This window comes from Oncorhynchus mykiss, chromosome 23 (genome assembly GCF_057628025.1).
Source record: "Oncorhynchus mykiss isolate SJ-2025 chromosome 23, ASM5762802v1, whole genome shotgun sequence".
NCBI lineage: Eukaryota > Metazoa > Chordata > Actinopteri > Salmoniformes > Salmonidae > Oncorhynchus > Oncorhynchus mykiss.
In genome coordinates, this window is record NC_143044.1 from 23,554,584 (window position 1) to 23,567,439 (window position 12,856).

Consider the following 12,856-nt stretch of genomic DNA (forward strand, 5'->3'; position numbering starts at 1 on the left):
TATTACTTTGCTATAGTTAGGAATGTTGTTACACCCCTTGACGTTTTCAACATTTTGTTGTTACAGCCTGATTTTAAAATGGATTAAATTGAGATGTGTCACTTATACCACATATAATACACATAATACCTCATAATGTCAAAGTCAAATGTTGTTCATTTTACAAATGAATGAAAAGCTGAAATGTCTTGAGTCAATAAGTATTCAACCTCCTTTGTTATGGAAAGCCTAAATAAGTTTATGGAGTAAATATTTGCTTAACAAATCACATTGACTCACTCTGTATGCAATAATAGTGGTTAACATGATTTCTTTTAATGACAACCTCATCTCTGTACCCCACATACAGTTGAAGTCTGAGGTTTACATACACCGTAGCCAAATACATTTAAACTGTTTTTTTACCTTTATTTAACTACGCAGGTTAGTTAAGAACAAATTCTTATTTTCAATGACGGCCTTGGAACAGTGGGTTAACTGCCTTGTTCAGGGGCAGAAAAACAGATTTTTACCTTGTCAGTTCGGGGATTCGAACTTGCAACCTTTTGGTTACTAGTCCAATGCTCTTACCATTAGGCTACCTGCCACTCTGTTGTTCACAATTCCTGACATTTAATCCTAGTAACAATTCCCTGTCTTAGGTCAGTTAGGATCACCACTTTATTTTAAGAATGTGAAATGTCAGAATAATAGTTGCGAGAATTATTTATTTCAGCTTTGATTTATTTCATCACATTCCCAGTGGGTCAGAAGTTTACAAACAGTCATGACCAAAAGTTTTGAGAATGACACAAATATTAATTTTCAAAGTCTGCTGCCTTAGTGTCTTTAGATATTTTTGTCAGATGTTACTATGGAATACTGAAGTATAATTACAAGCATTTCATAAGTGTCAAAGGCTTTTATTGACAATTACATAAAGTTGATGCAAAGAGTCAATATTTGCAGTGTTGACCCCTATTTTTCAAGATCTCTTCAATCCGCTCTGGCATGCTGTCAATTAACTTCTGGGCCACATCCTGACTGATGGCAGCCCATTCTTGCATAATCAGTGCTTGGAGTTTGTCAGAATATGTGGGGTTTTGTTTTTCCACCCGCCTCTTGAGGATTGACCACAAGTTCTCAATGGGATTAAGGTCTGGGGAGTTTCCTGGCCATGGACCCAAAATATTGATGTTTTGTTCCCTGAGCCAATTAGGTATCACGTTTGCCTTATGGCAAGGTGCTCCATCATGCTGGAAAAGGCATTGTTCGTCACCAAGTTGTTCCTCCATGGTTGGGAGAAGTTGCTCTCGGAGGATGTGTTGGTACCATTCTTTGTTCATGGCTGTGTTCTTAGGCAAAATTGTGAGTGAGCCCACTCCCAGAAGCAACCCCACACATGAATGGTCTCAAGATGCTTTACTGTTGGCATGACACAGGACTGATGGTAGCGCTCACCTTGTCTTCTCCGGACAAGCTTTTTTCCGGATGCCCCAAACAATCGAAAAGGGGATTCTTCAGAGAAAATGACTTTACCCCAGTCCTCAGGAGTCCAATCCCTGTACCTTTTGCAGAATATCAGTCTGTCCCTGATGTTTTTCCTGGAGAGAAGTGGCTTCTTTGCTGTCCTTCTTGACACCAGGCCATCCTCCAAAAGTCTACCCCTCACTGTGCATGCAAATGCACTCACACCTGCCTGCTGCCATTCCTGAGCAAGCTCTGTAATGGTGGTGCCCCGATCCCGCAGCTGAATCAACTTTAGGAGACGGTCCTGGCACTTGTTGGACTTTCTTGGGCACCCTGAAACCTTCTTCACAACAATTGAACCGCTCTCCTTGAAGTTCTTCATGATCCGATAAATGGTTGATTTTAGGTGCAATCTTACTGGCAGCAATATCCTTGCCTGTGGAGCCCTTTTTTTGCAAAGCAAAAAAACCATGGTTGACAGAGGAAGAACAATGATTCCAAGCACCACCCTCCTTTTGAAGCATCCAGTCTGTTATTCGAACTCAATCAGCATGACACAGTGATCTCCAGCCTTGTCCTCGTCAACACTCACACCTGTGTTAAAGAGAGAACCACTGACATGATGTCAGCTGGTCCTTTTGTGGCAGGGCTGAAATGCAGTGGAAATGTTTTTGGGGGATTCAGTTCATTTGCATGGCAAAGAGGGACTTTGCAATTAATTGCAATTCATCTGATCACTCTTCATAACATTCTGGAGTATATGCAAATTGCCATCATACAAACTGAGGCAGCAGACTTTGTGAAAATATTGTGTCGTTCTCAAAACTTTTGGCCACGACTTTACACTCAATTAGTATTTGGTAGCATTGCCTTTAAATTGTTTAACTTGGGTCAAACGTTTTGTGTAGCCTTCCACAAGCTTCCCAGAATAAGTTGGGTGACTTTTGGCCCATTCTTCCTGACAGAGCTGGTGTAACTGAGTCAGGTTTGTTGGCCTCCTTGCTCACACACGCTTTTTCAGTTCTGCCCACAAATGTTCTACTGGATTGAGGTCAGGGCTTTGTGATGGCCACTCCAATACCTTGATTTTGTTGTCCTTAAGTCATTGTCCATTTGGAAGATCCATTTGTGACCAAGCTTTCACTTCCTGACTGATGTCTTGAGATGTTGCTTCAATATATCCACATAATTTTCCACCCTCATGATGCCATCTATTTTGTGAAGTGCACCAATCCCTCCTCCAGCAAAGCACCCCCTCAATATGATGCTGCCACCCTCATGCTTCACGGTTGGGATGGTGGTCTTCAGCTGGCAAGCTGTGTGATCCCATGGTGTTTATACTTGCGTACTATTGTTTGTACAGATGAACTTGCTACCTTCAGGCATTTGGAAAATGCTCCCAAGGATGAACCAGACTTGTGGAGGTCTCCAATTTTTTCTCTGAAGTCTTGGCTGATTTCTTTAGATGTTCCCATGATGTCAAACAAAAAGACACTGAGTTTGAAGGTAGGCCTTGAAATACATCCACAGATACACCTCCAATTGACTCAAATGATGTCAATTAGCCTAACAGAATCTTCTAAAGCCATGACGTAATTTTCTGGAATTTTCCAAGCTGATTAAAGGCCCAGTCAACTTAGTGTATGCAAAATCTTGACCCACTGGAATTGTGATACAGTGAATTATACATGAAATAATCTGTCTGTAAACAATTGTTGGAAAAATGACTTGTCATGCACAAGGTAGATGTCCTAACCGACTTGCCAAAACTATAGGTTGTTAACAAGAAATTTGTGGAGTGGTTGAAGAACGAGTTTTAATGACTCCAACCTAAGCGTATGTAAACTTCCGACTTCAACTGTATACAATTATCTGTAAGGTCCCTCAGTTAAGTAGTGAATTTCAAGCACAGATTCAACCACAAAGCCGACATTGAATATTACTTTGAGCATGCTGAAGTTATTAATTACACTTTGAATGGTGTATCAATACACCCAGTCACTACAAAGATACAGATGTCCTTCCGAACTCAGTTGCCGAAGACAAAGAAAACCGCTCAGGGGTTTCACCATGAGGCCAATGGTGATTTTAAAACAGAGTTTAATGGCTGTAATAATAGGAGAAAACTGAGCATGTATCAACAACATTGTAGTTACTCCAAAATACTAACCTAAATAACAGTGAAAAGAAGAAAGCCCGTACAGAATAAAACATCTATTCCATAACATGCATCCTGTTTCCAACAAGGCACTAAAGTAATGCTGCAAACAAAGTGTCAAATTAAGGAACTTTTTGTCCTGAATACTAAGTGTTCTTTTTGAGGCAAATCCATCATAACACATCACTGAGTATCACTTTTCATATTTTCAAGCATAGCAGTGGCTGCATTATGGTATGGGTATTGTTACGGTGCTGACTTTTGCCCGTCGCCTGCAGCAAAAGCCTCTATCCCGTCCCCTGGCTAGGCAGAGTACTTTAGGATTTTTGTCACTTCGGTGTAACAAGGGCCTTGCCGTGCGGCCCTACCAACTCTTCTATGTATTCGTAATGGCACTTCGCGTGAGTTGGGTTTGTTCCTTCGTTCACGTTGTCACTCCCTTATTTGGGGCCTTGGATAGATGAGTACTTTATTACTTTATGTTTATAGACTCTTCCTATACTCCCTTACCTTATTGGGTCCTCTTCTCTTATATATCAATACCTAATAACTAATATTCTGTTAGTTATTATGCTCGTCAGCTAATAGTCACTGGGAAACTAGTATTGTTATATGTATTTGACTCCTTCCAAAGATATATTATTGTCCACACAATGAAATATTATTTAGTGCAATCACTTTAACCTATAACCAGGGTCACTTTCTGTTCCGTGAGAGTGTCAGAGGCGTTTGCTCTCCAGATCGTTAATCTGGCCTAGTTGTCAAAGTTTCAAGCTTTTATTAAGTTAATCCGTTTTTGGTCTTTATACACGTTATTACAATTCAATGGTTATACAGTCCCAATACATCAATAATGCGCTATGCTATGCCACGTAATATTTTGCAAAGGTAAAAAGCTTAACACACTTCTTTATGACTCTTTAAACAAAGCAAACACCCATATATTTACCTTGAAGCTTTATTCCCTTGGTCCTTCCCGAAACTGGTCTTTATAAGAGTAGTAATATTTTTGCAGCCTTCTGCTGTTTATACTACTACAATCTTCTTATTTAGTCTGAATTTCCTATGGTTTTTACTGCCTACTGTTTAGATATTGATTCCTTCTTATCGACTCTTGGCTACTACGAGGCTTTAACTATTTCTGGGCTTTTTCGTTCTTGCCGAATTGCGATTGTTACTGACACACCAAAGATGGAACGTTGTTGTTATCAAGAGTTCTCCACACCTCGCATTGTTGAGGGGCGAAGTTCTCTCGTACACAATCTTGTTCACTTATTATTTTTATAGAGGTGCGTGGTACAACACAATTCTTTAAGATATACCAGTCTATAGTTTGCTCGCGCCTTGAGATCAAATTAGTCAATACAAACAGAGTATAGTAAAAGTAATTTACCTGGTCTGATGATTCTCTATGATGTCCAAATCATATGGGTAGAGGATCGTGCCTATCTCTCCTCCTTTTATACCTCTTTTAGACACTCAGTTTGGGGAAAGATGTTCGGGAGTGCAATCTATCTTAACACAGAGTGCCATTGCATTACGTATGGTAGCACTTAGTCCAATGTTAGTTCCTTTAGCACTGATGCCCATAGGTATTCCTCCGTTGGGGCGTTGTCTTGGTAGGTCGGTTCATACCACTCCTCCTCAGTACTTTGAAGTACTACTTAAGCAGTTTTTTAGGGTATCTGTACTTTACTATTTATATTTTTGACATATTTTACTTCATTACATTCCTTAAGAAAATAATGCAACAGCCAAGAGGTCTTGGCCTTCATGGTACAAGAGATGTACTACAGGGTTGTTGGTTCAAGTTCCACTTTATGTTATGCCCTGGATTTCTCTTCTTTATATCAGCTGCTATATAAAAGAGACATCTGGTGCATAACATAAAGTAACATTTATTCCATACCAGCATGAAGACCATCATGAAAACGAAAGTAGTGCACACAACATTATACAGATCAAAGGGAAGTTCCGTCACTCTTAAAGTTGTTTTTTCCTCCCTATAGGTTTCATGCTGTGGTGGGTGATGTCCTGTACTCCATCAACCTATTGCCTCCCTACTGTGTAATTAAATGCGCCAACATTTCTTACATGTCATTATGATACCTAAATGCTATGTTTCAAGTTTATTCTGCTGATCTGTATATTTGAATATGTACAGTGCCTTCGGAAATTATTCAGACCCCTTGACTTTTTCCACATTTTGTTATGTTACAGCCTTATTCTAAAATGTTTTAAATTGTTCCCCCCCCCCCCCCCCCTCAATGTACACACAATACCCCATAATGACAAAACAAAAACAGGTTTTTAGACATTTTTGCAAAGGTATAAAATTAAAAACTGAAATATTATATTTACAAAAGTATTCAGACCCTTCACTCAGTACTTTGTTGAAGCACCTTTGGCAGCGATTACAGCATTGAGTCTTCTTGGCCCAATCTTGGCCCATCTGTATTTGGGGAGTTTTCCCCCATTCTTCTTCTTTGCAGATCCACTCAAGTTCTGTCAGGTTGGATGGAGAGCGTTGTTGCACAGCTATTTTCAGGTCTCTCCAGAGATGTTTGATCAGGTTCAAGTCTGGGCTCTGGCTGTGCCACGCAAGGACATTCAGAGACTTGTCCCGAAGCCACTCCTGCGCTGTCTTGGCTTAGGGTTGTTGTCCTGTTGGAAGGTGAACCTTAGCTCCAGTCTGAGGTCCTGAGCGCTCTAGAGCAGGTTTTCATCAAGGATCTCTCTGTACTTCACTCCGTTCATCTTTGCCTCAACCCTGACTAATCCCTGCCCCTGAAAAACACCCCCACAGAATGATGTACCACCATGCTTCACCATAGGGATGGTGCCAGGTTTCCTCCAGTTTGGCATTCAGGCCAGAGAATCTTGTTTCTCATGGTCTGATAGTTTTTTAGGTGCTTTTGGGCAAACTCCAAGCAGGCTGTCATGTATCTTTTACTTAGGAGTGGCTTCCGTCTGTCCACTATCATAAAGGCCTGATTGGTGGAATGCTGTAGAGATGATTGTCCTTCTGGAAGGTTCTTCCATCTCCACAGAATAACTCTAGAGCTCTGTCAGTGACCATCAGGGACTTCTCCCCCGATTGCTCAGTTTGGCCGTGCGGCCAGCTCTAGGAAGAGTCTTGGTGGTTCTAAATGTTTTCCAATTAAGAAGGATGCCACTGTGTTCTTGGGGACATTCAATACTGCAGAAATGTTTTGGTACCCTTCCCCAGATCTGGGCCTCGACACAATCCTGTCTCGGAGCTCTATGGACAATTCCTTCGACCTCATTGCTTGGTTTTTGCTCTGACATGCACTGTCAACTGTGGGACCTTGTATAGACAGGTTTGTGTTTTTCCAAATCATGTCCAATCAATTTAATTTACCACAGGTGGACTGCAACCAAGTTGTAGAAACATCTCACGGATTATCAATGGAAACAGGATGCATCGGAGCTTAATATGAAGTGTCATAGTAAAGGGTCTGAAGACTTATGTAAATAAGGTATTTCTGTTTTAGTTTTTTTTGTAGATTTGCAAACATTTCTAAATACCTGTTTTCGCTTTGCCAATATGGGGTATTGTGTGTAGATTTTTAGAAAAAGAAAAAAGCTAATTTAACAAAATGTGGAAAAAGTCAAGGGTTCTGAATAATTTTCCAAAGGCACTGTATTTGTATGTACAGTATATTGTAACAATTTTTGGTTCACTAATGTTTATTTTACCACTATGAACCACCCTCTCCCAGGTGTTGGCATAGCTGCAGGATCCTGCAGCAGAATAAAAAATAAATGTAATTTTCATCATAGGTACACTTCAACTATGACAGACAAAACAAGGAAAAAAAATCCAGAAAATCACATTGTAGGATTTTTAATGAATTTATTTGCAAATTATGGTGTTCCAGCCCTGCTCTAAAACACCTGATTCAGATGATCGGCCAAGGCTGGAACAAAAGCCTGTACACAGCTTTCCAGGAGGATAGTGACTAGATGGAGTACAGCTATGACCGGAATAAACTTTTTGAAACAAGTTAGGAGAACATTTTAGCTAAGGCAAACCTGCTATATTAACTCTCCTAACCTGCTACCGGTCGTAGCTGTTTACCACCTAGTCAAAATCCTCAAGGTGGGATGGTGGCAACTACTGATTTGGAAAGAGTTATACCCTTTTTGAACATTGGGGGGTACTTGTTGACCATAGAAAATACACTGAGTGTACAAAATATTATCTTGACTGCTCTTTCCATAACATAGACTGACCAGGTGAAAGCTATGATCCCTTATTGATGTAACTTGTGAAGTCCACTTCAATTTGTGTTTATTAAGGGGAGGAGACAGGTTAAAGAAGGATTTTAAGCCTTGAGACATGGATTGTGTGTGTGCGCCATTCAGAGGATGAATGAGCAAGAAAATATTTAAGTGCCTTTGAACAGGGTATGGTAGTAGATGGCAGGCGCATCGGTTTGAGTATGTCAAAAGAACTGCAACGCTTTCACGCTCAACAGTTTCCCGTGTGTATCAAGAATGGTCCACCTCCCAAAGGACACAACTGTGGGAAGCATTTGAGTCAAAATGGGCCAGCATGCTTGTAGAAAGCTTTCGAGTCCATGCGCCGACTAATTGAGGCTGTTCTTTTTTTCTTTTTCTTAATTCCTTTTCTCGGTGTCCGATTGGTAGTTTTGTGGTGTCCAATTGGTAGTTACAGTCTTGTCTCATCGCTGCAACTCTTGTACGGACTCGAGAGAGGCAAAGGTCAAGAGCCGTCCTCCGAAACACAACCCAACCACACTGCTTCTTGACACAATGCCCACTTAACCATGAAGCCAGCCACACCAATGTGTCGGAGGAAACACAGTACACCTGGCGACTGTGTCAAAGATATCCCTGCCGGCAAAACCTTCCCCTAAGCTGGACGACGCTGGGTCAATTGTGCACCGCTCCATGGGTCTTCCGGTCACAGCCGGCTGCGACAGAGCCTTGACTCAAACTCAGAATCTCTAGTGGCATAGCGCGCACTGCGATGCTGTGTTTTAGACCACTGCGCCACTCGGGAGGCAAATTGAGGCTGTTCTGAGGGCAAAAGGGGTGCAACTCAATATTAGGAAGGTGTTCCTAATGTTTTGAAACTGTTGGAGGCCCCTCAGAGGAGGAAGGGGAGGACCATCCTCTTCAGTGAATTTCATAAAAATTAGAATTGTAAAACATTTCAAAAGTTAGCCTTTTTAGATAAAACTATACTAAATATATTCAGCAAATCACCAAATAATTAATTTAAACACACTGTTTTGCAATGCAGGTCTACAGTAGCCTCAACAGCACTGTAGGGGAGCACCATGGTGTAGCCAGAGGACAACTAACTTCCATCCTCCAGTGGGTACATTGACTTTAATACAAAGCCTAGGAGGCACTTGGTTCTCACCCAGGACATCATTTTCTGGAATTTTCCAAGCTGTTTAAAGGCACAGTCAACTAAGTGTATGTACACTTCTGACCCACTGGAATTGTGATACAGTGAATTCTAAGTGAAATAATCTGTCTGCAAACAATTGTTGGAAAATGTACTTGTGCCATGCACAAAGTAGATGTCCTAACCAACTTGCCAAAACTATAGTTTGTTAACAAGAAATGTGTGTAGTGGTTGAAGAACGAGAATTAATGACTCCAATCGAAGTGTATGTAAACTTCCGACTGTATACTGAACAAAAATATAAATGCAAGATGTAAAGTGTTGGTCTCATTTTTCATGAGCTGAAATAAAATATCCTATAAATGTTTCCACAAAAAGCTTATTTCATTCAAAATGTGTTTATATCCCTGTTAGTGAGCATATCAAGAAGCTGATTAAACCTCATGATCATTACACAGGTGCACCTTGTGCTGGGGACAATAAAAGGCCACTCTAAAATGTGCAGTTTTGCCACACAACAATGCCACTCGTGTCTCAAGTTGTTAGGGAGTGTCCAATTGGCATGCTGACTGCAGGAATGTCCACCAGAGCTGTTGCCAGAGAATTTAATGTTCATTTCTCTACCATAAGCAGCCTCCAACGTCATTTTTGAGAATTTGACAGTATGTCAAACCGCAGACCACATGTAACCATACCAGCCCAGGACCTTCACATCCGGCTTCTTCACCCGCAGGATTGTCTGAGATCAGCCACCCAGACAGCTGATGAAACTGTGGGTTTGCACAACCAAAGAATTTCTGCACAAACTGTCAGAAACCGTCTCAGGCAAGTTCATCTGCGTGCTCGTCTTCCTCACCAGGGTCTTGACTTGACTGCTGTTCGGCATTGTAACCGACTTCAGTGGGTAAATGCTCACCTTCAATGGCCACTGGCACGCTGGAGAAGTGTGCTCTTCACAGATTCAACCCAGTTTCAACTGTACCGGGCAGATGGCAGTTGCTGATTTCATCGTTGTGAACAGAGTGCCCCATGGTGGCAGTGGGGTTATGCTATGGGCAAGCATGAGCTACGGACAACAATCACAATTGTAAAATCTTTGAAATTGCTGCATGTTACATTTCTATTTTTGTTCATTGTATTTCAATATGATTGGTCGATAGCCAACTGTTTATATTTGAATGCAGTCATCTCGGTTTTCATTTGAAGCATCGTTTTCTAGCTCATGTCGCTTGTTTGTATCAATTGCAAAGATATTGGCAACTTTGCATTTCGGGTCAACTTTGTTCTGAAGGTATCAGTGTTCACAGAGAGACTGATAATGTGATTTTATTTTCTCTGAGATCTTCTGTTAATAAAGGGAAAAAAGCATCTAACGATGCACTTAGGTGTTCTACGAGTGGTCAGAGGTAGGCGTTAGATTACTAGCATTTTTAAGTGCAATGTTAATAGCAATGGTTTTGGGCAACCTGGTCTCAGAGCATTTTGTATTATTCTTTATGGAAATCCTGGAAACTCCATTTAGTATGATACAGTGAGGGAAAAAAGTATTTGATCCCCTGCTGATTTTGTACGTTTGCCCACTGACAAAGAAATTATCAGTCTATAATTTTAATGGTAGGTTTATTTGAACAGTGAGAGACAGAATAACAAACAAAAAATCCTGAAAAACGCATGTCAAAAATGTTCTTAATTGATTTGCATTTTAATGAGGGAAATAAGTATTCGACCCCTCTGCAAAGGGCCACCAGGTTTGCACACATCTCAGGAGCGATTTTGACCCACTCCTCTTTGCAGATCTTCTCCAAGTCAATAAGGTTTCGAGGCTAACGTTTGGCAACTCGAACCTTCAGCTCCCTCCACAGATTTACTATGGGATTAAGGTCTGGAGACTGGCTAGGCCACTCCAGGACCTAAATGTGCTTCTTCTTGAGCCACTCCTTTGTTGCCTTGGCCGTGTGTTTTGGGTCATTGTCATGCTGGAACACCCATCCACGACCCATTTTCAATGCCCTGGGCTGAGGGAAGGAGGTTCTCACCCAAGATTTGATGGTACATGGCCCCGTCCATCGTCCCTTTGATGTGGTGAAGTTGTCCTGTCCAATTAGCAGAAAAACACCCCCAAAGCATAATGTTTCCACCTCCATGTTTGACGGTGTTCTTGGGGTCATAGGCAGCATTCCTCCTCCTCCAAACATGGCGAGTTGAGTTGATGCCAAAGAGCTCCATTTTGGTCTCATCTGACCACAACACTTTCACCCAGTTGTCCTCTGAATCATTCTGATGTTCATTGGCAAACTTCAGACGGGCATGTATATGTGCTTTCTTGAGCATGGGGACCTTGCGGGCACTGCAGGATTTCAGTCCTTCACGGCGTAGTGTGTTACCAATTGTTTTCTTGGTGACTATGGTCCCAGCTGCCTTGATCATTGACAAGATCCTCCCATGTAGTTCTGGGCTGATTCCTCACCGTTCTCATGATCATTGCAACTTAACGAGGTGAGATCTTGCATCAAGCCCCAGGCCGAGGGAGATTGACAGTTCTTTTGTGTTTCTTCCATTTGCGAATAACCACACCAACTGTTGTCTTGGTGACTATGGTCCCAGCTGCCTTGATCATTGACAAGATCCTCCCGTGTAGTTCTGGGCTGATTCCTCACCGTTCTCATGATTATTGCAACTTAACGAGGTGAGATCTTGCATCAAGCCCCAGGCCGAGGGAGATTGACAGTTCTTTTGTGTTTCTTCCATTTGCGAATAACCACACCAACTGTTGTCACCTTCTCACCAAGTTGCTTGGCGATGGTCTTGTAGCCCATTCCAGCATTGTGTGGGTCTAGAATCTTGTCCCTGACATCCTTGGATGGCTAGTTGGTCTTGGCCATGGTGGAAAGTTTGGAATGATTGATTGATTGCTTCTGTGGACAGGTGTCTTTTATACAGGTAACAAGCTGAGTTTAGGAGCACTCCCTTTAAGAGTGTGTTCCTGGTCTCCCGTGTGGCGCATTGGTCTAGGACACTGCTCGAACCCAGAGACTCTGTGTTGCACAGTGTTGGTTGGGTTGTGTTTCGGAGGATGCATGGCTTTCGACCTTCGTCTCTCCCGAGCCCGTACGGGAGTTGTAGCGATGAGACAAGATAGTAACTACTAACAATTGGGGAGAAAAGGGGGTAAAATTAAAAAATAATAATAATTTAAAAAATAAGACTGTGCTCCTAATCTCAGCTTGTTACCTGTATAAAAGACACCTGGGAGCCAGAAATATTTCTGATTGAGAGGGGGTCGAATACTTATTTCCCTCATTAAAATGCAAATCAATTAATAACATTTTTGACATGCGTTTTTCTGGATTTTTTGTTGTTATTCTGTCTCTCACTGTTCAAATAAACCTACCATTAAAATTATAGACGGATAATTTCTTTGTCAGTGGGCAAACGTACAAAATCAGCAGGGGATCAAATACCTTTTTTTCCCTCACTGTATGTTACGTTTTGTATGGTATGTATTAATATGTGGATGGCCATCACCTCTTCGATATGTAACTAATTACAATTAATATGATATGTTACGAATTTGCTAAAAGTACCACGTCACGAATTTGCAAACGTACAATATGTTACGAATTTGCAAAACGTGTGATATGTTACGAATTATAGCTAGGTGGCTAAGGGTTAGGGTTAAGTTTAGGAGTTAGGTTAAAGGGTTAAGGTTAGGGGAAGGGTTAGCTAAAATGGTTGAGGTTAGGATTAAGTGAAGGGATAGCTAAAAGGGTTAGGATTAGGGTCAGCTAACATGCTAAGTATTTCCAAAATAGCTTAAAAGTAGACTAAAGATGTTTTTAGGAAAC